Here is a 23,958-nt window from a genome sequence, read left to right on the forward strand (position 1 = left end):
ACTTGCAATGCTGCTGCTTGTGCTGTGTGTTTTGTGTGTGAGGGAAGCCTGCATAGCTGATGCCTCTGTCATGTGTGTGTGCTACCTGTTTAGTACCTGTTGTGAGTGTGTGTGAAAGAAAGTGACTCCGCTATTGCCAATGGACTATCTCCCATGGGTGTGAGTAACTTAAACTCATCCTGACTACACTGCACCTATTCTATAAGAATCTTCCTCCATTGCTGATTTTGATACTGAAATTCATTAAAAATAACTGAATCCTATGGTCCTATGCACCTTGGCCGAGAGTAATAAATAACCAAGTAGGAGACAGAACGGAGTGTACAGGGACTGACGACGGGTTAGGATTCAGCATGGTGAGAAAAAGACTAAGACAACAAGAGTGAAAATTAAGGGAGAGTAAAGCAAATGAACAGTGAAGGAGAAGGAACAATTGAGTGGAAGCAGAGGAAAGGACCCAGTACGGGGAAAAGAAAAGAGGAGGATACAAGAAGAAGAATGGAGAAAATGAAAAGGATGGGAATACCTAGAATTAGAGGGGAAGCGGTGATAGAATCAAGAAGGAAGCAAGAGCAAAAGACACATATGGAAGGGGAAAATAAACAAGAAATACAAGCTAGGGGAAAACAGGAAAGGATAATGGAAGAGACAGGAAAATACATATATAGAAAGGAACTGATATTAAAAGAACAAAGGAGTTGAGAAAATGAAGTAAGGGGCAGAAAGGATCGAAAGAGTAACATGAAAGGTTGGAGAATGGCAAAGAGCATGAGAGATAGGGCGAAAGTGGAAAACAAAAAGAAAGGGAGAGAGAGGATCAATTGCAAAGTGGTTATGGGGTTCAGATGGGATGGTCTTTGTACTTGCCAGATGTTGAAGGCTGCTGCACATCACACTCTATGTGCTGCTTTGATATCCTGCTGTCCAAGCCTGTAAGAGCTGTGCGAAACAGCCAGAGAAGACCAAATTGACTGTCAGGGTCAGGCAAACAGAAAAAGTGCCTCTCGTGGATTGACAAAAAGTAGAATCATAACTGCGTTGGTGGGTTCAACCGAAGAAGAAGAAACATCTGTAGTGGTTTTGTGATATTAAAATCACACTTGGACTTGGCTATTTCATCTCAAACAGGATCACTACAGCACTTGTCACATACTCCTTATTTGTTTGGATGTTTAGCTTGAGCTTTGGACCCTAGGAAGAGTTGATGAAGTGTTAATATTGGATTCATTGATGTTGATGTACACAGCAATACATTCATATATACAAATGAATTTGCATCACCATTATTAGATTTCCCCATCGTCAACCCTCCATCCTGCTACGTATATGGTCAGGCAGGATCTGAGACCTAAGCCTGAGGTTAATGGCTGATAGGTCACAGGTGGGGTAACACTTAGCAGGTAGGCAAACGCACAAACAGGAGAACTTAGATCAGATCCCACAGATAGGCGCAGCAACACCACAATGGTCTCAAGAGATTGGCCCCAATAAAACACACATGGCCAGAGGGGTGTGCGCATTCCCAAAACACCATAAAGTTAAATGCCAAATGTAGTTAGGAACACACCTGCATTCAGAACACAGCACACATAGTACATGCAGTGACCACGTGCCCCTCAGGCCAGACATCTGTACACATACTCACTGGCTCACACTGTGTCCATGCAAGGTCAAGGCCCACCTGCATTAATTATTTGGAACTGTATTTATAACTCTGTGACAACTGTTTGCCTTCTTGATCAAGATAGGAATATTTTGTATTGCTTTATGGTACTCAGAGAAATGTAGAAAAACCTACACCTCGCTCATGTACTTTGAGAGACAGTCCTCAGATTCCGGTTCTGCACCTGCTCTCTCAGACATAAGGTTGTTTTTTTATCTATAATTGGGATACTTAGTTTATCTGTAAGCCCTTTAGTAGAATTCACAACCTATTCTCAGGGCTTGTAAATTAAATGGTACTAGTGGGCCTGCAGCAATAATTGTTTAATCCACACAAATAGTTTGTGAAACCTATCTGAGGCCTGCAATTGCAGAGTCTTTGTGTGAAGGTTTAAAATGTGACTTTACCTTGGCAGTTAAAAACCCTTTGCTAAGCTTTAAGTTCCCCTTTTCAAACATGTCACCAGTAAATTAAGCCCTAGTTAATCTATAGGCCATGATGCTATGTACGTAAAAGGTAAGAAATATACTTTTAAGCTTTAAAGGAGCTGGTAGTGAAAAATTTGCAAGCTTTTTGTTTGTGATTGTCAGGCTTACTACTCTTATAGGATAACATTAGTAGATACCTTTTACAATACAATAAACTGTAATTCCTGGTTGAGAGGGAGTATAGCTGTTATGTTTAATACCCATGGAATGGAAAGAAACACTGATAAAATCAATTATGTAGATATCCACTTCCTTGAGGTATGTAATATAATAACATATCAACTAATGCCAAATGTATTATGTATTCTGTATTTGGTTTTCAGACAAATACTTGTTTTGAAAGAGGATGATTTACAATGCAAAAGAACAAAAGAGAAGAGAAAAAAGCAGAAAAAACAGTACTAGGTGCATAAAACTGAGATGAAAAAAGGACATGACTGAGAAAACATAGTGGAAAAAAAGAACTGCTGGTAAGAGAACTAAGGAGATTTTTAAAACAGTATGTAGAAAAATGAAAAATGTGGAAAATATTGCAAATAAAAAGGAAGCTTTAATACCAACTCAGAAAGGAAAAGGAGTATGTCATATTCAAAACGAACAAATTTCTAAAAAAATTTAATCTAACAACAATTCAAATGCTCAGAAATATAGGGTAATATAGAATTTGGTACAAAACATAAAGCAGTATAAGAGAAGAAGGCCAGTATAGAAGCAAATAGAACAAATAGAGAGTGCAGTTGATAAGGCATTTGCCGTTAAGTGTACAGTACTTATCTTGATACTAAACAAAATGAAAACTCTGGATAAAACAGTGTTTTCTATGGAAAAAAAAACAAAAAAATGACTTATTAATAAAAATAACTTATGCAAAAGGTTCAAAGGAGAATGGAAGCATACATCTAGTACAGAGGCGTTCTTTAATGAAGCAAGCTACTTACAAGAGAACGCATTACTGCATACAGTTGAAACAACTGGCTGATGCCATGAAGAAACAGATGGTATTCCTGTTGCAAAAGAGGAAATGGATCATAGAAATGTATAGGAGGAGATAACTCTAGCGGTTCAAGAAAGGTGTAGAAATGCTCCGGTGTATAAATGGGACTGCAGTATTATTTGTAGTGTTCATCAGGAATCAATTGATATATTACAAAATGTTCTAAAAACATTTCCAAGTAAAAGTGTGAAGCAAAAAATTGGAATCTTGTAAGGTTTAGATCAATGCGAAGTGAGGGAATACATTATTTCACAAGGGCACTCTTTGGCATGTTTGTCCAAGAAAGTGTGCACAAGCACCTTTCATCATTTGTGAATGTTGGTTGTTCATCATTCAAAAATGTAAAATGTAGTTAGATGACTTTATTGTGTTAAAAGTTCTGCATTGTGTTCAGGACAAATAAACAAAGCATTTATGTACCATATTGTATTGGAGGTATAAAGTGTTTGTGAAGATATTCAGTTACATTTCTTTGGAACCGAGGTGGAGTCTGAACAAATTAAGACGTTGATATGCTCAGCTGCAGAGTACAGAGATTAGTACTGACAACAGCACAAGAAATAGCAAAGTTCAATGCAGTTTCTACAGAGAAACCAAATTATGATTGTATTTGTTGTCAGTGCACTCACTGCAAAGGCCAAACTCGAAATGTTGATGTGTTCTTGAAAAGTGAACAAGAATACAGAGAAAAGTGACTAGAATTTGCGTGCTTGTTTGTAGAAGAACGTTTTGATTGGTCAACCCGCCAGATCATCTGCAAGTACTGCTATGTTAAATTAGAGGACAACAAAAAGCCTGCCAGAGCAGACCATAATAAAATTAGAGGCCACCAAAATGCCTGCAAGAGCAGTACATAATAGGTTAGAGTTGGTTCAAAACAAGAGGAACTTTGATATCGAAATGTATTTGAATCAATATTGGTATAATTTATATATCTTTTTCAAGCTATAGTTCATATGGAATCAAAGACTGGGAAACTGTCACCTACTGAGCTACAGAAATACCTTAAAGGTAGAGTTGTGTACTAACCTTAAGTTGTTAAATGCAATATTGAAACTGTGTATGCAGAGAGAGATTTTGAAGAACAACTTGTCATTCTAGTGAATGGTGTGCCCACAAAAAATCAAAATAATCTGGCAGGAACTAGTAGATGTGAATAATGTTAAGAAAGCTACATTCTGTCTCAAACAGAATAATATGCATTACAAAAATGTAGATGTTCTTGCACATGGAAGTTGCACGGAAGAAGACATTTTTACTTCAAGTGGACAGTTTGAAACAGTTAATAAAAGTAGATATGAACAAATATATGCACACAACAGTATCCATCCAGTGCATTATAAAGAAATCATGGGAGATGTTATTGAGCTGTATCAGATGAAACAAGCAAAAGGAGCTCTAGTGAGTGTGTGGGAGAAAAGTTTAGAGGCTCAATGTTTTCCACAACTGTTTCCAACTGGTGTAAGCAGACGGTATGATGAACACCCTGTGCAAATACCTGCAGCCTAGCATAGGTCAACAAGATTATATTCAGAGGACCCTAGATTTTGACAAAGTATTCCATATATATTCCATCTCTTATTTGAAAGTGGATTGTCTGGACTATCATATGCCGTTAACCATATTCTGAAGACATGAGTTAATCTACAAAATATGTCTCCATAAACTGTGTAGACAAAACTAATAGAAAGGAAGAGAAGTTGGAATACAATTTGATACATCTAATGGCATCCCAGCATGGGAACAGTGAGTAATGGTATCGTCGTCATGGTGAACTTAAGTGTATGTTGCAAAATGTAGGTGCACCAACTTGGTTTGTGACCCTGAGTTGCGCAGAGTATGCATGGGATGAATTACATGACTTTTTGAGAGAAGCCAACAATAACATTAAGGATATCCTTTTGAAGACAGCAGGAGAACTGTGCTCTTTGGATACTGCAAATGTTTGTAGGTATTTTAACCACAGATTTCAAGCCATGCTGTCCTTCATCTGCAAAAAAATACACCTCCTGGAGAAGTCCTGATTTCTTTTGGTGTAAAGAGTACCAAGCAAGAGGTGCTCCTAATATTCATATACTGTTGTGGATAAAAGATGCATAAAAATTTGGAACAGACATGGATGAATCTGTACTTTATTTCATAAAACTGATTGTTACATGTAGCATCCCAAACACAGTGAGCAAAAGGCATAAACAGCCAGTTCTGCATTTTCAATCACATAGATATTTGAAGTACTATCAGCGGAAATACAGAGAAAAAGGAACATTTTACACAAAATGTCATTTTGATTTTCAAGACCTGTTATTTCAAAAGGGAAGAGTCAACAGCTTTTTTTATCTGTAGTGATGTATGCACTTACCCGAAAATCACCCCAAAACACATACAACCTGAGGAGAACAGAGGCTTCAAAATATACTAATGACTACAATCCTGTCATTCTGAAAATGCGGAATGCTAATATGGATATTCAGTTTGTTGCAGACAAATCTATAGCTGTTGCTCGTTATCTAACTTCATAGATAACAAAATCTGAGAAGAAGGAGATGAAAGATATGTGGGACGAGATTTCTACAGAAACTTCTGTTACAAAGAAATTGTAAAGCTTCGGTTTGAAGATGCTTTGACCCAGGGAAATTGGATCCTATAGGAGCTGTGATCTCTTGAGTTCAGCTAGTCTACACTCTAAGTAAAAAAAAATTGTTTGGGTGAGTCTAGGCCTAGCATGTACATGAAATAGAGCATTGAAGTATTTTTGAAGAAATGAACCTCATAGAATTTTAACCATAAAGTACAGACATTGTGAAAACAAGCATGTTGGACACTTACTATTCAAAAAGGAGTCTGTATCTAGAAGATGTTCGTCTTTTTGAAATACTTCAAAACTACAGATATAGAAATAATGTAACAGAAAATATAGATGAAGGTAAATTTGCAGTGGTTGGTTGTGATGGTTGTTTACAACACATCAAAGGCAGTCTAAATAACCTTAGAAAACTGACTTGGCAGACATCTGAAAAAGAGAGTTTTTCTATTTGGCACTTCTACGGCTGTTTACGCATTGGTGTTCTGAATCACAATTACTTGGAGAGTTTGACTGCTATGAAGACTCTTTTAATGCTGCAAAGAATAACATTCAGTATTTCCTACCTCTTTTAAAATGTTAAATGTGACATTGAGTGAGAAGAACTGCTGCTGAGATAGCTAAGGAGAGTTCACAAAGCAGCCACATTTCAGGTCCTCTAAATCAAGATCCACTTAGAAAGCTATTAATTGACAATGAAGCTGCCTGTGCAATAAATGAAGTGGAGATTGTAATGGAATAAGCAAGACAGGAAGCAAATGATTTGAAGGAGTTGGTTGGATAACTAAATATCAAGCAAAAAGAAATATATACGGAGGTGAAAGCCAGAGTTGAGCATGAATTGCTCCATGATAAGAAAGAGTGTACATGCATATCATTTAAGCCTCTACTGTTGTATGTCAGCAGTCAAGCTGGTGCAGATAAACATTTTTAAAACAATATCTCACTGGTTTTCTACAGAAGACTACAGAGTATAATTTGTCATGTGTAGTTATTGCATTCACTGGATTAGCTGCACACAATATTAAAGGAATTACTTCACATAGACTTTTGATGCTACCCGTGGAACATGACAACAAACTGGAATACCAAATGTTATCTAGTGAAGATTGCCATGCAGTGACAAGAATGTGTTAAAAAGTTAAAACTTATAATCAATGATTAGGTGAGCATGGTCCCAAACTTAATTCTTGCCTTTATACATTTGAGAATGCAACAGATTCTGAGAACAGACTGTGATGTCCTATTGGGAGAAAAAAACTTGATTGTTTTTGGAGATCTACTACAACTTGTATGTGTCAAAGGTTAGACTGTGTTAAAAGCACTGGTTCATGATGAAACTTGGCATTCTTTGGGAGGCACTGGAAATGTGAGTATTTGGTTATACTTATAATACAAAGAATTACTTAGGAATATGCGACAAACTTCTGAAGTTGAATATGGAAATATTCTGATGGATATTAAGTTTTCTTTCAAAAGAATTCTTTCAAAAGAGGGAATGCATCTGCTTGAAAGATGGCTTCTTAAAAAACAGTTTCCAATGAACAAGACAGTAGCAGAGCTAATGTTCACTTTCAAAGAAGATGGAAAACCAGTTGTGTGCCTAGTGCCTACACTGCAGGAGTATGCCTATTTCAACAAAGAATTGCTGGAATTAGAGAAAGAAACAAAATTGCAACTGATGGCAATGGCCACAATGGAAAACTAGGGAGTGACAGTATTCCTAAATAAAAAGTTACAAGCAAAACTGGATTAATTGGAGCTGTCTGTCTCATGAACTTCCGGATTGGAGAAATGTTTAAGTGGTTGCAAGAAATGTAGAAAAATATTGAGACAAAATGTAAATGTTGAGGGAGGATTAGTTAATGGTGCTATGGGTAAGGCTATTGATTTCATGACCTTTCCCAATTGGAATGTGGTGGAATTTTTGGTGATTACATTTGATCAGATTGATAGTGTAAAGCAGACTGTAAGGTTCATTGTATGTTTTTTGCTATTGAAAGACTTATTTGTGAGACAGAAACAGGTTCCAGTTTCGCTATCATATGCTAAATATCAAGGTTTAAGTGTAGATGCAGCATTTATTAATACTGGTCATACAGTGTTTAAGTAAGGTATATTATATGTAGTTTTGTCTCAGGTTAAGGACATAGGGGGTCATTATGACCCCGGTGGTCGGCGTTAATGTGGAGGAAAGTACTGCCAACAGTCTGGCAGTACTTTTCTCTATATTATGAAATTGGTGGTTTGGCTAAAGCCAAACCGCCAATGTACCACAGGGCTGCCACGGCGGTAACGATCGCTGGGCTGGAGACTTCACTCTCCAGCCCAGCGGACCTCACTTGCCTGCCTGCCAGCGGGATTATGACCCCGCGTACTGCCATGGTTTTCGTTGCATGCTTACCACCACGAAAACCATGTCCTTTCCCTTCCCTGCCACTGATAGGGGTCTTCCCCCCCCCCTTCCAGGCTTCCCCTGTGTCCCCTTTCCTCTCCAGACCCCCCTTCATACATGCACCTCCGTTCACACATGCATACACACCCATTCTAACATTCATACACGTATGCATATATCCATTCACACAGACACATCCCCACTCACTTACATACATACACGCAGACACGCATTCACACATTCACACAACTCAACATACATGCACTCACACATCCATACATGCACAATCACACAACACACAACACACACCTGCATCCATGCACGTACAGACATACACTCCCCCACACACACACAACACCCCCCACCCCCCTCCCCTGTCAGGGCACCCGACCTACCTGTATTTAGCGGGTCCTCCGGAAGGAGACGGGACGGGCGCTGCTGCCAGCAGCAGCGTCCGCCAGCAGAACACCGCCAGGCTGAATTATTCTCATAATACGTCCGGCGTCGGTCTACTGGTGTGGTGCTGCTGCTGGCAGCAGAGCCACCTTACCGCCATCTGCCGGCATGGCCACAGCCGGATTTGCACCATCCTACTGGTGGAAATCCGTCTGTGGTCATAATCCGGCAGGCGGCTGGTAGCCGCGACAATGGTCTTTTGGCAGCCGTCGCCACAGCGGTAGGCGGTTTTTACCACGGGGGTCAAAATGACCCCCATAGTCCGGTTTGTATCTACTTCCTCTTGATGACGGGAAAGTAAATTCAGATCCAAGTTGTGTAAATGCATAAAATGCATTAGGAAGTCTTTATGCTACTCATTTAGGACAGAGTCCAGTTTATGAAAAACACACCATCTGTATAAAGTAGTAACGTTCAAAGCAGTATAGTGATGTTGTTGAGAAGAAAAAAAAGAAAGAGAACAAGAAGGTTGTTAAGAAACAAAAAAATGACAATAAGGGAGATATTGTTTGTTACCAGTTGTCAAACTCCTCTGGTGTTACCTGCTATGCTAAAGTTGTTCTAAATGTACTTTTTGAATTACTTCATTTTGTACATGCTGTTGAACAGAAGCGACAGAAGGCATTGTCTTCTGAACTGTGTGGTTTGTGGCAATGTTTGGGTAGTTTTAGAACTAAACTCTATTGTGCATCATACATTTGAGACCTTGTTGATGTATGTACTGGATGTGCACAATTTACACGAAACACTCAAGCGGACGCACATAGTTCATAATGGCAACGTTTGGTGTTTTAGAAAAAGAGGCAAGAGCTGTGGATGATTTATTTGGGCTTAGTTACTCATGGAACCATAAGTGTGAAGATTGGTCACACACAACAAGTACAGAAATAGATTCAGAATGTTTTGTTTAATCATCATTACCAGACTGAAAAACAGTGAGCTTGGACTGATTGTTGAAACAAGCTATACAAAACAATACTTGTCCAAATTGCTCAACAGATCTTGTCTCAATATTACATTTACAAAGAAGGAGCAAGTATCCGATTATAATGCTACAACAATGCAGAGCAGATACATTATCAGTATTCATGACATCATATGGCCTACCAGGAGTGATGTCTCTATAAGGATTTTGTATACACCGGTGTGCTTTGAAGCTCTCCTTTTCAGCATACATTTTTTTTAATTAGTAGAGCAAGTACAGGTAAAATATTTGTTTACAAAAATTTTAGTGAGTGCAATGCAAAATGTTACTTAATTGCAATGACAGTGTACAGTTTTGGGATTTTTTTCTACAATCTATCTATATGATTGTTTATTCCCCACTGTTCATGGATGATTCTTTATACAGTACATCTTTTATGGTGTATAAGTATAGAACCTGAGAACAGTAAAAAAGGGGAAATGAAATGTTTATTTTTACTGCAACATAGCATTACAGCATAAGAAATGTGCAGTGATTTATTTTTCGTATTATGAAGTTATGCAATCTAGAAATTGTAAATTTATTTTGTAATTTTATAAATTGTAATACTAATTCATAGTTGTGTTTTTTTCTTTTTATACAACTCAATAGCACCATCTACTGGAGTGATGTACTTTACTAATTAGTTCTTTCAGTGTTGTTCCATAACATAATATTTTCAGAGTTCACACCGAGGAACACACCGATAAAGCCACTGACACATCCAGGCACACACTGATACAGCCACTCACACACCTAGCCACATACACCCACCCAGACAAACACTGTTACAGCCACTGACATACTCAGTCACACCGATACAGCCACCAAAAACCCAGCCAAACACCGATACAGCCACTGACACACCCACCCAAACACTCATACAGCCTCTCAAACACCCACTGATACACCCAGGTACACACCGATTCAACCAATCATACAACCACTCACACACTAATACAGTCACTTGCTCAACCAGTCAAACACAGATTCAGTCACTCACACGCCCACCCATACACCAATACAGCCTCTAAAACACGCAAGCAAACACTGATAGAGCCAGTGACACACCCAGCCACACACAGATACAGCCACTTACACACCCAGCCAAACACCAATACAGCCAGTGACACACCCAACCAAACACCAATACAGCCACTGACGCACTCAGCCAAACCCCACACAGCCTCTCAAACATGCATACACACACCGATATTGGCACTGACACACCCATGCACACTGATACAGCCACTGACACACTCAGCCACACACCGATATAGGTACTGAAACATCCAGGCACACACCGATGCCGCTAATCACACACCGACTCACATACAAATACAGTCACTTTCACACCCAGTCAAACACTGATACAGCCACTTATCCACTCACCAAACACTCTCAAAAACCCAGGCAAACATGGATTCAGCCAATGACACATCCAAACACACTTCGATGCAGTCACTGACACCCCACCCACTCACAGATACAGCCACTTACACACCAAGCCAAACACCAAAACAACCACTGACACACTCACCCGAACACTGATATAGTCACTGAGACAGTCAGTCACACACTGATTCAGTTACTGACACACAGCCACACACTGATGCAGCCACACAAACACTCACAAACCCATACAAAGAACGAAACAGCCAGTCAGTCAAACAAACTATATAGACATACAGAAAAATATATTCACAGATTCGTTCACAAACATGTAGCATATAGTTTGCCTTTCTTTAAAGCAGAAAAGGTGGTTCTAACAGAAACCTTAGTTTTTTTGCAAAAACAGCAACTGTGAAAAATAAACTGTGAAAACAAAACACACAGGGCCAGATGTATCAAAGCTTTTTGCATTCGCAAACGGTGCGAATGCCCGTTTGCGAATGCAAAAAGCCATTTCAGAATGTATCAAAGGCATTCTGAAAGCAATTTTAAGGAATCGCTAAAATAGCGATTCCTTAAAATTGCGACCCTGTTTAGAGAGTCTTGAGATCTTTTAGCATGGAACTAAAATTATGTGAGTATTTTTTTAGACGTACCCCTTGATAAGAACTTTCTCAGAGAGTACATTGCACCTGCTTTGGGATGACGTATTTCTCACCAGAGAGAATGTGAAAGTGTTTCCACACAATAGATTCTTTTTTAGGTGCAGAATGATCCTAATCAGAAGAAGAGTCTGAGGAGTGGTGCTGCTCCAGCTGCTGATTGCTGGAAAATGCCTTTTTCAAACAGTTGACAAAAACACCACATAAAAAACAGTTACAGATCTCTGTGTACAAGAGGTCAACGGAAGAACCACACCCAAAGGAAAACAACTGGAAGGGACTTCCTCTACAGAAGGTTGAAAGGTGTTTAAACTAATGAAATCCTTTTCTTTCTTTGTCACATGGGATTGGCAGTGATGTTGACGTGACGTCATCACAAATCTGTACATTTGTAATAAAACAACCTTCTAATGTACAATTACTTACTATAATTTAAGTTTTCATGTCATTGCAATAAATCACTAACCTTAAACATGATTTTTATAGTGTACATATATGTTTTTAGGTATTGCTAAAAATCACACCGAATCTGCTGTACAGATCGGGATGGCCCGCGACGGAGTCACAAATCCCAAAAAAGAAAAAAAAAAAACTAAGCCACCAGTATTTTGTTTTTCACTCACTGGAGCTGCTATGGACAAGGGATGGAATAATGGAAGCAGGAGGGGAGCAGACAATAAAACTAGGAGGATAGCAAGAAAAAGCATGTTGCTCCCTGCTGCGCTAAGGTGGCTCTTGCGTCTTCCTCTACTCTTCATACTTTACACACCAGGATGCAAATGCAGGCTTATAGTTTCAGCTCTCAATACTATTTCTGTTAAAAGGTCATTACATTTTTTCAGGCTGTGCATCTTTTAAAGCCCGCTTTACTATTACATACAAGAAAAGTGTGGCATTTTTGACATGGATGTACTTATTTCACACTTAGTACACTGTCTCTCAACTTATCACAAGTAAGGCATTTGAATGTTACACATAAACACACTCCACACAAGGGAATATCACCCATAAAGACTCAGAACACTATGGGCCTGATTACTACTTTGGCGGATGGGGTTAATCCATCCCAAATGTGACGGATTTCCCACCCACTGTATTACGAGTTCCATAGGATATAATGAACTCGTAATACAGCGGGTGGGATATCCATCACATTTGAGACGGATTAACCCCCTCTGCCAAAGTTGTAATAAGGCCCTATGTTTTAAATAATTAAAGTTATCACAACAAGCCCCAGAGAACCAACAGTTTATCTGACTTTAGCCCCTACTTACTTTATTCTCACGCTGGACATGGAACGTTATAGTTAGGAATTAATCTTTTTTTTTCAACCATAGAAATTCACTGAAAAAACGGTTACAGGGATGTTCTAGTTAGGAAATATAATCTAAAAAAAACATAGAAATTCACTGAAAACCACAAAGGTTAGAGGTACATTATAGATAGGCGCAGATTTTTAAATGAATAAAACCACAGAAATTCAGCAGTTATAGTTACCTGAACAAACTATAACTTACGCCGCACCCTGCACTGCTAATGACTTGACATATTAAATCATTCATGACATGGTCAGTGACATCACTGATGACATCTGAAATGACATCAGTGATAACACAATCCACTTATGTAAACTTCAATATTCTTATTAAAATACCATTTGGATTTTTTAAAATTAAGAAAAAGACACATGTTAAATATGTCTATGCTAATAGGAATTAATTGTTGCAAAACGGTAACAGTGGTACCTGTAAATTGATTGAAAGTTAGATAGACACCTCCCATGACATAGCTGTTCGGCAAACTGTTGAGATTCTTTTTTATTTTCAAAAACAAATTCCCACAGCGTGATTTTGTTTTTGAAAATAAGCAATGACCCCCTCGCCATGTTTTTTTTTGTCCTTGGCTTTGGGTCATTTTGTAGATTTAACACCAGGTTTTATCGCAGTGATGAACAGTGAAAACTTGGCATTTGTTCGCCTACTCTAAATAGGGTGGGCGGACAAACAGCAACACCTCGCATGGCCTGTACTCTGTCGGGCTGTTGGAGGTGTATGTTGGTGGCAGAGATGATGTGGTCTCGGCCGTCGACATACTGAATGTCTGCCTGTCACTAAATTTGGTGGGTGGACCTTCAGGTTCATAGAGAGGGTACTCCAACATGTTTGAGACTGAGTACCCTCTCTGCCAAACTCTACATTGGGCCTTTGTTACTAAGGATTAGTAAGTGCCTTTCTGGTATTCTAAAGCCAAATGACTGTCTTTGCCAACATGTGTTTTTAAAGCTACTGTATAGCTTTGACTTGATGCTCATTTTATTGTATGTGATAATGGGTCTTATCATATCCAAGTTTCAAGCCTTCTGCTTCATCCTGGGTATAATCTGACTGCTAAACCCAGCCTTGAAGCATTAGAAATACTAAAGGAGAGCAAGGCCAATCCAACTGGACTGCAGTGGTATAAAATATCCTGAGACACAAGAGGTAAACAACATCCAGGATCAGACTAAGGGCCTGATTTATAGTTTGACAGATAGGTCACTCCGTCACAAACATGACAGATATCCCATCTGCCATATTACAATCTTCATAGGCTATTATGGGATCTTAATACAGCAAATGGGATATCAGTCATATTTGTGATGGAGTAACCCCCTCCACCAAACTCTAAATCAGGCCATAAGTGTTAAGAGCTGCCTGTCCTTGACAGTGACAAATTTGAGTAACCTTCAGATGAGCATGGTTCATCCAATCATGCCACAGGATCTTCCTCTTGCAGTCAGCTCATATGGAACTTCCCGAAGGATACCTTGGGGACAACTGTGCAAGGTAACATTTGTGCCCTCTACGTTATTAGACTTGAGTGCTCATAAAAAATGAGACGTTTTGCTGGACCTGCTAGACTTGTCAACGGAGTGGCAAACAAGGGATCCTCTTGTTCTATGGGCAGTAGTTGGAGTTTCCTCTAAGAAAGAAGATATTTGCATTGGCGGTCGACCTAACTCTCCAAAAACCTATAAGAGAAATATAAGGTTGGTTGTGATACACTACGTCATTAAGTATGCAAAGGTTATACCTTTATGAATGTGATGTAACTTGCAAATTCTCTGCTTCATATCATCTGGAAAGCAATGGGATTGTAGGGCATCTAAATTAAATGCTGGAGAGCATGATTGGTGAGCATGGAGCATTTGCATAGGAGTGAACTACAACTTGAGTAGAAAGTATGATATTCTTGTGGCATTCTCACATTTGAGGAGCTATATGAAGGAGTGAGCCTCAGTTTGTTTAGCATTTATTGGGATTACATGTACATGGCAGCCTTATGTTGGAGAAAGATGATGGGGCAGGAGGCCTAAGATCCCCAACACCTCACAAGGTAGATTATGTTCTGGGTTCAAAGTAGAAGATAGACCCGTTGAGTCATAAGGTGACAGCCAGCCTGCATGTAAGGGAGGAGCTTGAAGAGAAATATTCTGGCCAGAAGGTAAGCTTTACTTGTTACCATGTGATCCATAAAATCCTGATCTTCAACTCAACTGTGGCACGTGCTGTGGTGGGTAATGACTGGATGTGCACACTATTTTTAAAAGTATCAGTGATTGTAACACTACCTAGCTCACATTAGAGCAGCCAGGCAGCCCTATGGGACATTCCACACCAAATGATGGAAGACTTACTATTAGATAGTGCTTATCACAATATTTATTAAGGCTGTTGTCTAGGATAAGGAGAAAAGTAACCAAAAGACCTGAAAATGATGGTTCAGTGGAAAGATTGTGGGGGTCATTCTGACCCTGGCGGTCCATGACCGCCATGGCGGAGGGCGGCGGAAGCACCGCCAACAGGCTGGCGGTACTTCCTGGGCTATTCTGACCGCGGCGGTAAAGCCGCGGTCAGAAAAGGGGAACCGGCGGTTTCCCCCTGGCCCAGGGAATCCGCCATGGCGGCGCTGCTTGCAGCACCGCCATGGGGATTCCGACCCCCTTCCCGCCAGCCTGTTTCTGGCGGTGTCCACCGCCAGAACCAGGATGGCGGGAACGGGTGCCGTGGGGCCCCTGGGGGCCCCTGCACTGCCCCTGCCACTGGCATGGGCAGTGCAGGGGCCCCCTAACAGGGCCCCACAAAGATTTTCACTGTCTGCTTTGCAGACAGTGAAAATCGCGACGGGTGCCACTGCACCCGTTGCACCCCTGCAACTCCGCCGGCTCCATTCGGAGCCGGCTTCCTCGTTGCAGGGGCTTTCCCGCTGGGCCGGCGGACGGCCTTTTGGTGGTCGCCCGCCGGCCCAGCGGGAAAGTTGGAATGACCGCCGCGGTCTTTTGACCGCGGTGCGGTCATTCGGCGGTAACCGCATGGCGGGCGGCGACCGCCGCCCGCCGCGGTCAGAATGACCGCCTGTATTTCTCCCATGTAGGACTGAGGTGAGGTGTTCTGCCCAAATGTTCTCACTTACTCTTGGTTTGTTTCCACTTGAGAGAATTGGCTAAAATGTTGAATCTGGGAGTGATAAGGCATTCCTAACATCTATATACCAATCTGGTGATCCTATCTCCGCAGCAAGGTGATGGACCTATGGTTATCTGGAGAGTCCTGGTGCTTCAGTGATGTGACCAAGACTGACATCTCGCACCTTGGGTGACCATGCATTGCCCATCTACTCATTTTATCACTCTGACTAACCCAGTGCGTATCTTGCTTTGGGTGGCTCCTAACACAAGCCACCTTTGGGTGTCCCATGTAATATGAGATGTCTTACTCCCCAAAGATTTATAGACTCTGTTGGAGATAGATGATCACCCAAGGTGTGCACCCACCCAGAGCAAAGGAGAATACTGTGCATCTTGGCAGGCTATGAGTTCATTGAAAGTTGATAGCAATCTAATTAATGTGAACTCAGTTTACTTTTTAATGTATTTTGTCAATGTATATTCCATTTCACAAACAGGCCATGTTCTTTAATCACAGCCATTTTATATTCCAATATTTTGCTTAGGCCAGCACAGTACTTGCGCTTCTAACATATTTAGACTCATTTTCGCATTGGCACTTGTAAGCTCCACACATGACTAGCGCAGAACCTTAGAAATGTATTTTATCTGTTTCTTTTGAAGGTTCTCTCGATACCCTTCTTGAAAGAAGGCCGACAAGAGCCTCGATTCCCACTGTCGAACTTTCAGTTTCTCTCCTTTGTATCTTTTCCTTTACTGTATATGAGGCAGAAATGCATTAAAAAAAGGTGTTGAATTGTGAGAGGTTAGCGTTTCATGTTCATTTACCCTAGAAGGAAAAGCCCTGTCTCATTGAGTACTTATTTTTGATATTTTTGCTTTAATGAACATGTTTTAGACTTTGGGTAGACATGAAGACACAGTTTTTCTTTAATTTTTCCTAGGTCTGTTGTGTTTAGTCAGTACTGTTTTTTCAGGAATAAAATTCATTTATTGCCTCACAAATGGGACCTCTCTCCTGCACGTTGGGGTAATTGTACGTGAAATGAGTAGGTATCCCCATATGATGTGTTTCCCTGAGAGAGCGTTCTCTGCCTCTCTCACTGCATGCAAGATGCTGTCCATCTCCCCTACCTCTCGGCAATGGGATTGTAACTAAGTGTTGTGTGTGTGTTGGTTAAATACCCAAAGAGTATTAATGATGCAGGAAGGGTCACTTTGTATATCTAGGCATTCCAGCTTGAGCAGTTCACAGCAAGCTAGGCTAGAGAACCACAACAAAAAGACACTGGGAGTTGAGACTGATAGAAGGAAGATAAAGGCTGCTGAGCAACTTTTTCTCACCGCCACAGCTATGCCCTACCAGGTTAGAGACCCACAGCTTCATAAACATCCTCTCTTTGGATGAGAAGTGGCTAACAACAAATTCACACCTTGGGGAAAGTATTATGGGATGCCCTGCATCACCATGGAATCTGACACTACACCTAGCACTGTTAATATTTTGGGATTACGGAGATGCTGAACAATATACCATGGAAGATTCACTTGAATTGGATTGGTTCCCCATAAATGTTTGACTTTAGCTTTGCACATCAGTGAGCAGTTTACTCCTCAATGACTTCCTGGTTTGGCAGTTCATGCTGGACTATTCCTAATGATCAGGGTTGACTCTGATTTGCATACGGCTGGGTCCAAACTGAAGTGGCATGGTGGAGAAAAGAACAATAGGTTGGAATGCTACCCAGCAATTGCCAGAGGTTAGACTTATTGCAAGCATTCCTTCCATCATCATTTGTGTCTTTTAGCCCTTCTCTAACAATGTAACTATATCAAAAATGCCATGATACTCAAACATTGTGGCAAAAATATTGTGGTACTAAATATCAAGTTTAAGTGCTTACAATGTTAACTACAGAAATATCATCTATAAAATATCAAGGTTCTAAATGTCTAGATTATCTAGTTAAGTATATCTGTTTAAAAGTATTTAAAATATAATAACAACTTTTTTGTATAAAAAAATGAAGGTCATACATGTTATAAAAGTAATAACTAAAATTGATTTATAGAAAAAACTAACAAATAACATCTAAGTAAAATTTGTTTATCCAAAAACAATTTTTACAGTCAACTAAAAAGTTGAAATAAAATACACTTTATAGAAACTACATTTAATATAAAAGTTGAAAAGCAATTAAAATTATATAATACTATAACGAAATATTTACAATTATTTTGTAAAAATTAATTATTAAAATATGCTATTACTCAAAAAGGTTACCAATTAAAATACAAATATAACATTACAATAACGTATACTGTAAAATGAACTCATAAAAATATACTAAAAACCAAAAATAATACAACAACAACAATTTAAATGAAACCTAAGGAACAGTAGGGAAAGCGTTGAACTTTGGGGGAGGAAGTGTTCAGATTCGCTATTCCCACTCCAACATATGCAACAGGTAAGTGTTGAAAACTATATAATAGTTATTATAAAAATATTTAAAATCATAACACAACAAATATAAAAATATGAAAAAAACAAAAGTTATTTTATAACCATTTCTGTAAACAACAAAAACTCTACTAAGATTCATAAAGAAATAACAGAAACTATTTCTATAAAACTGATCAATTTAAACTTTCTTTTCTAATTAAAAAACACAATAAGTTTTACAATAAAAACACTTTCCACCTTACTCCACTGCACCACCAACAATCCACAAAAAATATGATGTGATACTGAAAAAACGTCACAACATACACTAAAACAGTATGGGGGTTACTACAACTTTGGAGGAGGTGTTAATCCGTCCCAAATGTGACGGATATACCACCAGCCGTATTACGAGTTCCATAGGATATAATGGACTCGTAATACGGCTGGTGGCATATCCGTCACTTTACCGTCACTTTTGGGACGGATTAACACCTCCTCCAAAGTTGTAATAACCCCCTAAATCTTTAAAAAACAAAACATTATAGATTACAACAATAAATACATTAATGTGATCAATTATCTAATTTATATATTTAAATATGCAATTATCCAATAAAAATAAAAACAATTTTAAATACTTAATGATAAACTTATAATACATTTAATCAATTGAAAATACATTAAACAACAATTTTGATAATCAAAATTAATTAATGTAACAATTAAAAAGTTTACATAATTATTAATCGAATTAACTACCTACATTTTGCAAATGTAGAAAATATACTTAAAAAATGCTACATTTATTTTCAAATGCATTCCCACCGTACTCCTCTGCAAATCCAAAAACATGCCAATAACTAAAAAAACAAACTAAAAATCAACACTTTAAAATTAGTACCAAAACAGTAAAACAGCTACTAAAAAAAGTACATATTAATAACCTAATGCACGTAAATATTAAAACATTACAAAATAATATGACAATTATATGATATATACCTTTGTTTGAAATTGATATTAAACACTTAAAGACAATGGGACTCTTAAGGGAGCCAAGGCCAATACCGTAGCATACCAACACTATCTGAATGTGCACTGTCTGCTTTCAGACAGTGCGCATTGCATGGGCATGGGCAGTGCAGGGGCCCTCTGTTGCCCCAGGCACTGGCTTTCCAGCAGCCTTTCAATGGTGGGGTGGCGGCCATGGAAAATCTGGCAGAAAGATGAGTTGTAATCAGCATGGCGGTGCTGAGTTCAGTGCTGCTGTGGCTGAGTACAACGCAGACCACCATCAGCCCACCGGGAAAGATGTTCCTGGCGGGACAGTGGTACCTTGGCAGGCAGATCCTCAGACTGTCACACTCGTAATGAGGCCCAATATTCTTACCTGCAATATTCTGCACCACAATGTTCATGTCAACAAGATATTTTTTTCAGGAAATTGGTGTCTGTAGATATTTTTGAGATTATATTTATGCCGTCACCATTTTAGTTTGTTCCTCAGCAGAATGAAATGTTCTGTTGGGCTACTGGTACATCCAAAGTGCACGATAGGCATTAGGGATAGTGTTGACTCCAACTCTCCAGACTATGTGGAGAATACCAATGAGTGGTGGCCTTTTGTTACTGTAAGGATAGCAGCCTATTTACCTGTAACTCTGTTGGATGTCTACTGACCCCTCTTATGTAAATTCCATTTGGTCCCAGATAACTAGGTTCCTCCAAATACCTGTCTGCGTATAGCATGCGATTTACTTGCAAGTGGAATGAATGGAAGACGTGTTATATGAGTGGTGTTTCCTAACACGGTAGATTCTATGCAGCACCAGATAGTAGTGCCTTGCACCAGAGTTGCTGGAGATGTAGCCCTGCTCATTCTTTATTTGTTCAAGGCATTCCATAAGGTATACTATGATTTGGTACTTAACCATCTAAGGACAAAAGACCACAGATGATGAGGTCCTAATGGTTCAAATCTTTGTTAAATGTTTTGGTCGATTACAGTCGTCTGGGGTTTACATGTGAGTTAACCCCACGGTCAACATAATTATGCCTATTTTTCATTGTATTTATCAAAGACACTTTTCCCCATTATTTGGATTAGAAGTGTGAACTTGGTCTCTTATGTAGGTAACACACAAACTTATTAGGGGGTCATTCCGACCCTGGCGGCCGGCGGTTTGCTGGCGGGAACACCGCCAACAGGCTGGCGGTGTCCCGCCAGCATGTATGACCGTGGCGCAAAAGCCACGGCCATACCGCCGGCCCCTCCATTTTCCCACCAGGTTTCCGCCTGGCGGTCATAATCCCCAGGGCAGCGGTGCAAGCACCGCTGCCCTGGGGATTATGAGTCCCCGACCGCCAGCCTGTCCGTGGCGGTAGACACCGCCATGGAAAGGCTGGCAGTAAGGGGATGCACGGGGCCCCTGGGGGCCCCTGCACTGCCCATGCAGTTGGCATGGGCAGTGCAGGGGCCCCCAGGCGTAGCCCCGTCGTGCATTTCACTGCCCGAATTTCGGGCAATGAAATGCGCGACGGGTGCTACTGCACCCGCTGCACATCAACATTGCCGCCGGATCTATTACGAGCCGGCGGCAATGTTGATGTGCCATTTCCGCTGGGCCAGCGGAAATGTCGGAATAGGGAGGCATGAATACCGCTGGCAATGGCGGTATTCTGTCTCCCCCGGCCTCGGTGGTCTGAAAAAAAGACCGCTGAGGTCGGAATGACCACCTTAGTCTCTCAAAGGTCTGCAAGATTACTTTTTAATGTTGAGAAGTAGTTAAAGAGCAGTTATGGAGCAGTAGTTTGGTAGATGAACAACTGTAGCCACATACTCAACTGAGATAAGACTGCGGTCCTCCTTTTGGGATCCAGTTTGAAACTCCAAATTTCTGATAAACTCCCTCAACTCCCAGCTGTTTAAGTTTCTTAGTCTATAAGAGATGAAACTTAATCTACCATACATTTGAAAGAATCATCACAAAATTTAACAATTGCATTAAAAACTCTAAGATTGATCATGCTAACGTATTAAGGGCTAGACTCTAAAAGGCTCAAAAACATAAATACAAGGTGCACAAAGTTTGGTATCACATATTGTGTTCAGTTTGGATCACTACAAGGGTTACTTGTAGAATGTTTGGTATTTAGTTGCCTTCATGGAAGTGCCTTAGTCTAGCTGTAGGAAAAAAAATCAAGAATGTACCCCATCACAGTCCTGACTCAAGAAATCCCAGTCTCTTACACGTTCCAAGAACTAAACTTCATTGAATGGGAGATCACAAATTTGTTGTTAATATGCCAATGATCTGAAATCCACTGCCTATTTAAATATGTGAGTTGAACTCTCAGCTAACTTTCTTGAATGGTCTAAAAATGTTCTCTATGGGTTTGGCTCCCTCATGACTTCCTGCTCTGCTGCTCATTTTTGTTCAGATACTACAGGATGTTTTTAGTATTTTATAAATCATGGCACAGAGAAGTAATTTAGTTTGTGATGTGCATTGAATAAATAAATACATACACCCAGAGTCCATGTCTTTAGGTCAGCCGTTTTGGTCTGAGACCTCAGTGACCCTCATAGGGGGTTTCACCATTTCTGAATTTTGAAGTGCAACCTGCATTCATCCTACCCACAAAGCAAGGAACTGGCTTTGCTCCCAGAGCAGCCCTATTGCCTGATGTTCACATCAACAGCTCAGCCTTTCTTGGGAAAGTGTCTGACTAAATTCAATTTCTCAAGCTACATCTTGTCTTGATCACAACTTGTTACTCCCCTCCCTTCACTGCAGGAAATGCATGAAAAGTATTACAAAGCATCCCATTGCTCTAGTTGTCAGAGTTATGGATTTTAAAGTCAGTGCGCCTATCGATTGGACAAAGATTCCACTAGTGACCCCAATAATGGAAAAATCCCATACCTCCAGAGCCATGACTTTATATTCATCTTGACTTGGAGTTGAAGTTCTACAGGAGCAGCTGAGAGAAGTATTAGCTACAAGGCTCAGGACGTTGTGACTGCTTTTGGCTCCAGGCTTTCTTTACTAATAATTTGCTTGCATGCTGGCACATGAGTACACCTTATGCTGTTAGATTCTGTTGCATCCGATGGGGACATCTAGCCACTGGGACAATTTTGTGATTGTCCGAGTGCAGATCTGGGTGCATTCTTGCTTCCCTGAGGATAGTGTCACAGTCCTTAAAGTTGAGAAATCTAGCAATCATTGGTCGTCTAGGTCCTCTCTGCAGGGGTCTGGGTGCCAGCACCCTATGGGTGTGCTTGATGGCAAATCAAGGGGACAGCCATTGCTCGGGCACCCAGGATCTGATCCAGTGCTCCAGAAACTCAACCACCTGGGACTTTTCCACTCCTTCCGGCAAGCCAATGAAACACAAGTTGTTGCGTCTTGTGCAGTTTTCGGCATCCTCGTCTCTATGGTGAAGCTCACCAGTACGGGTCAGCAGTTGGTCCACTTTGGTTTTAAGGTCTGTGATTTTGTCTTCTGCTATGGAGACTTGGTCTTCTACCTCTTTGATGCAGACCACTGCTGTTCGCAGGTCTTATCACAGTAGGCCCACATCCTCCCGTACTTCACCAATTTTTGTTTCAAAGTGTGAGGATTGAATGGCTTGCAGGATTGTGTCCAACCCTTCCAAGACAGGGGTTTCTGATGGCATGCCACTCATCCCTTGGGAGGCTGTCTGTGTGGTAAACTGGTCAATGTGCTGCTGGGACGCTGGTGGCTGTCTGTTAGTTTTGTCTTTCCCCATGATGTGCCTATGAGCCTTGGGCGCCATGTCCCCCCAGGTACCTCTTCTGGGTCGCACACAGCAGGGCTATCACTGCTGAGGCTTGGGTGATTGTCACTAACCGCATGGGAGGCGCTCTAGGGCCCAGTCACGAGGGACCGCATGGTCATCAGGGATCAGAGGGAGGGAAAAGGGGTGGCAGGCGAGGAAAGGTCTCCACGAGACTTGGGAGTGGAGCACGTCTCACACAACGTCTGCGGCTCACTCCTGTTCAACCAGCACTCCTCCTCAATCTCTCCCTCTGCTCCCCTCTCCTCACCACACCTCTTATTGCCCTGGCCACTCTACCTCCGATGTTTCAGCCCCACTGCAGCTCCCCTCAAAGGCTCCTCACTTGCCTCCGGTCTGTGTCAGGCTCCAGGGGGCCCACTTTCATCGCAGTCTCCATATCACAGCCCCTTCTCCAGCCTCCACCACCCTGCTCCTGTACACATTCAAATTCCACTGTGCGGGCATCAGGCAGTTCAAGTTCCTCCTCGGCCCCACAGGGCCCACGCGGCTGCCCTCGCCGCACCTCTATCCCAGGCCGGCCACACCCCAGCTCCGCTCCAGGCCAGCCTGCCCAGTCCGGGCCCCAGGAAAGGCCAGTCGCTCTTCCTTCCAGTGGGTCCCGGCCCGCACGCACAGGCGGCAGGACCACCCGGCCCGACCT

At 40.9% G+C, this 23,958-nt stretch overlaps 1 long non-coding RNA gene across 2 annotated transcripts in view; it reads right to left on the bottom strand.

The window, feature by feature from the left end:
• Positions 1-23,958, bottom strand: part of LOC138301362 (uncharacterized) — a 285,033-nt gene that overhangs the window by 102,340 nt on the left and 158,735 nt on the right. The window contains exon 4 of one of the 2 annotated variants that reach the window (XR_011205096.1): positions 868-939. The exons of the other annotated variant lie outside the window; for it this stretch is intronic. This is a non-coding gene — a long non-coding RNA (uncharacterized lncRNA). The remainder of the gene's footprint in view (positions 1-867; positions 940-23,958) is intronic. 2 annotated transcript variants of the gene reach the window in all.

The sequence above is a fragment of the Pleurodeles waltl genome, chromosome 6 (genome assembly GCF_031143425.1).
Source record: "Pleurodeles waltl isolate 20211129_DDA chromosome 6, aPleWal1.hap1.20221129, whole genome shotgun sequence".
NCBI classification, from domain to species: Eukaryota; Metazoa; Chordata; class Amphibia; order Caudata; family Salamandridae; genus Pleurodeles; species Pleurodeles waltl.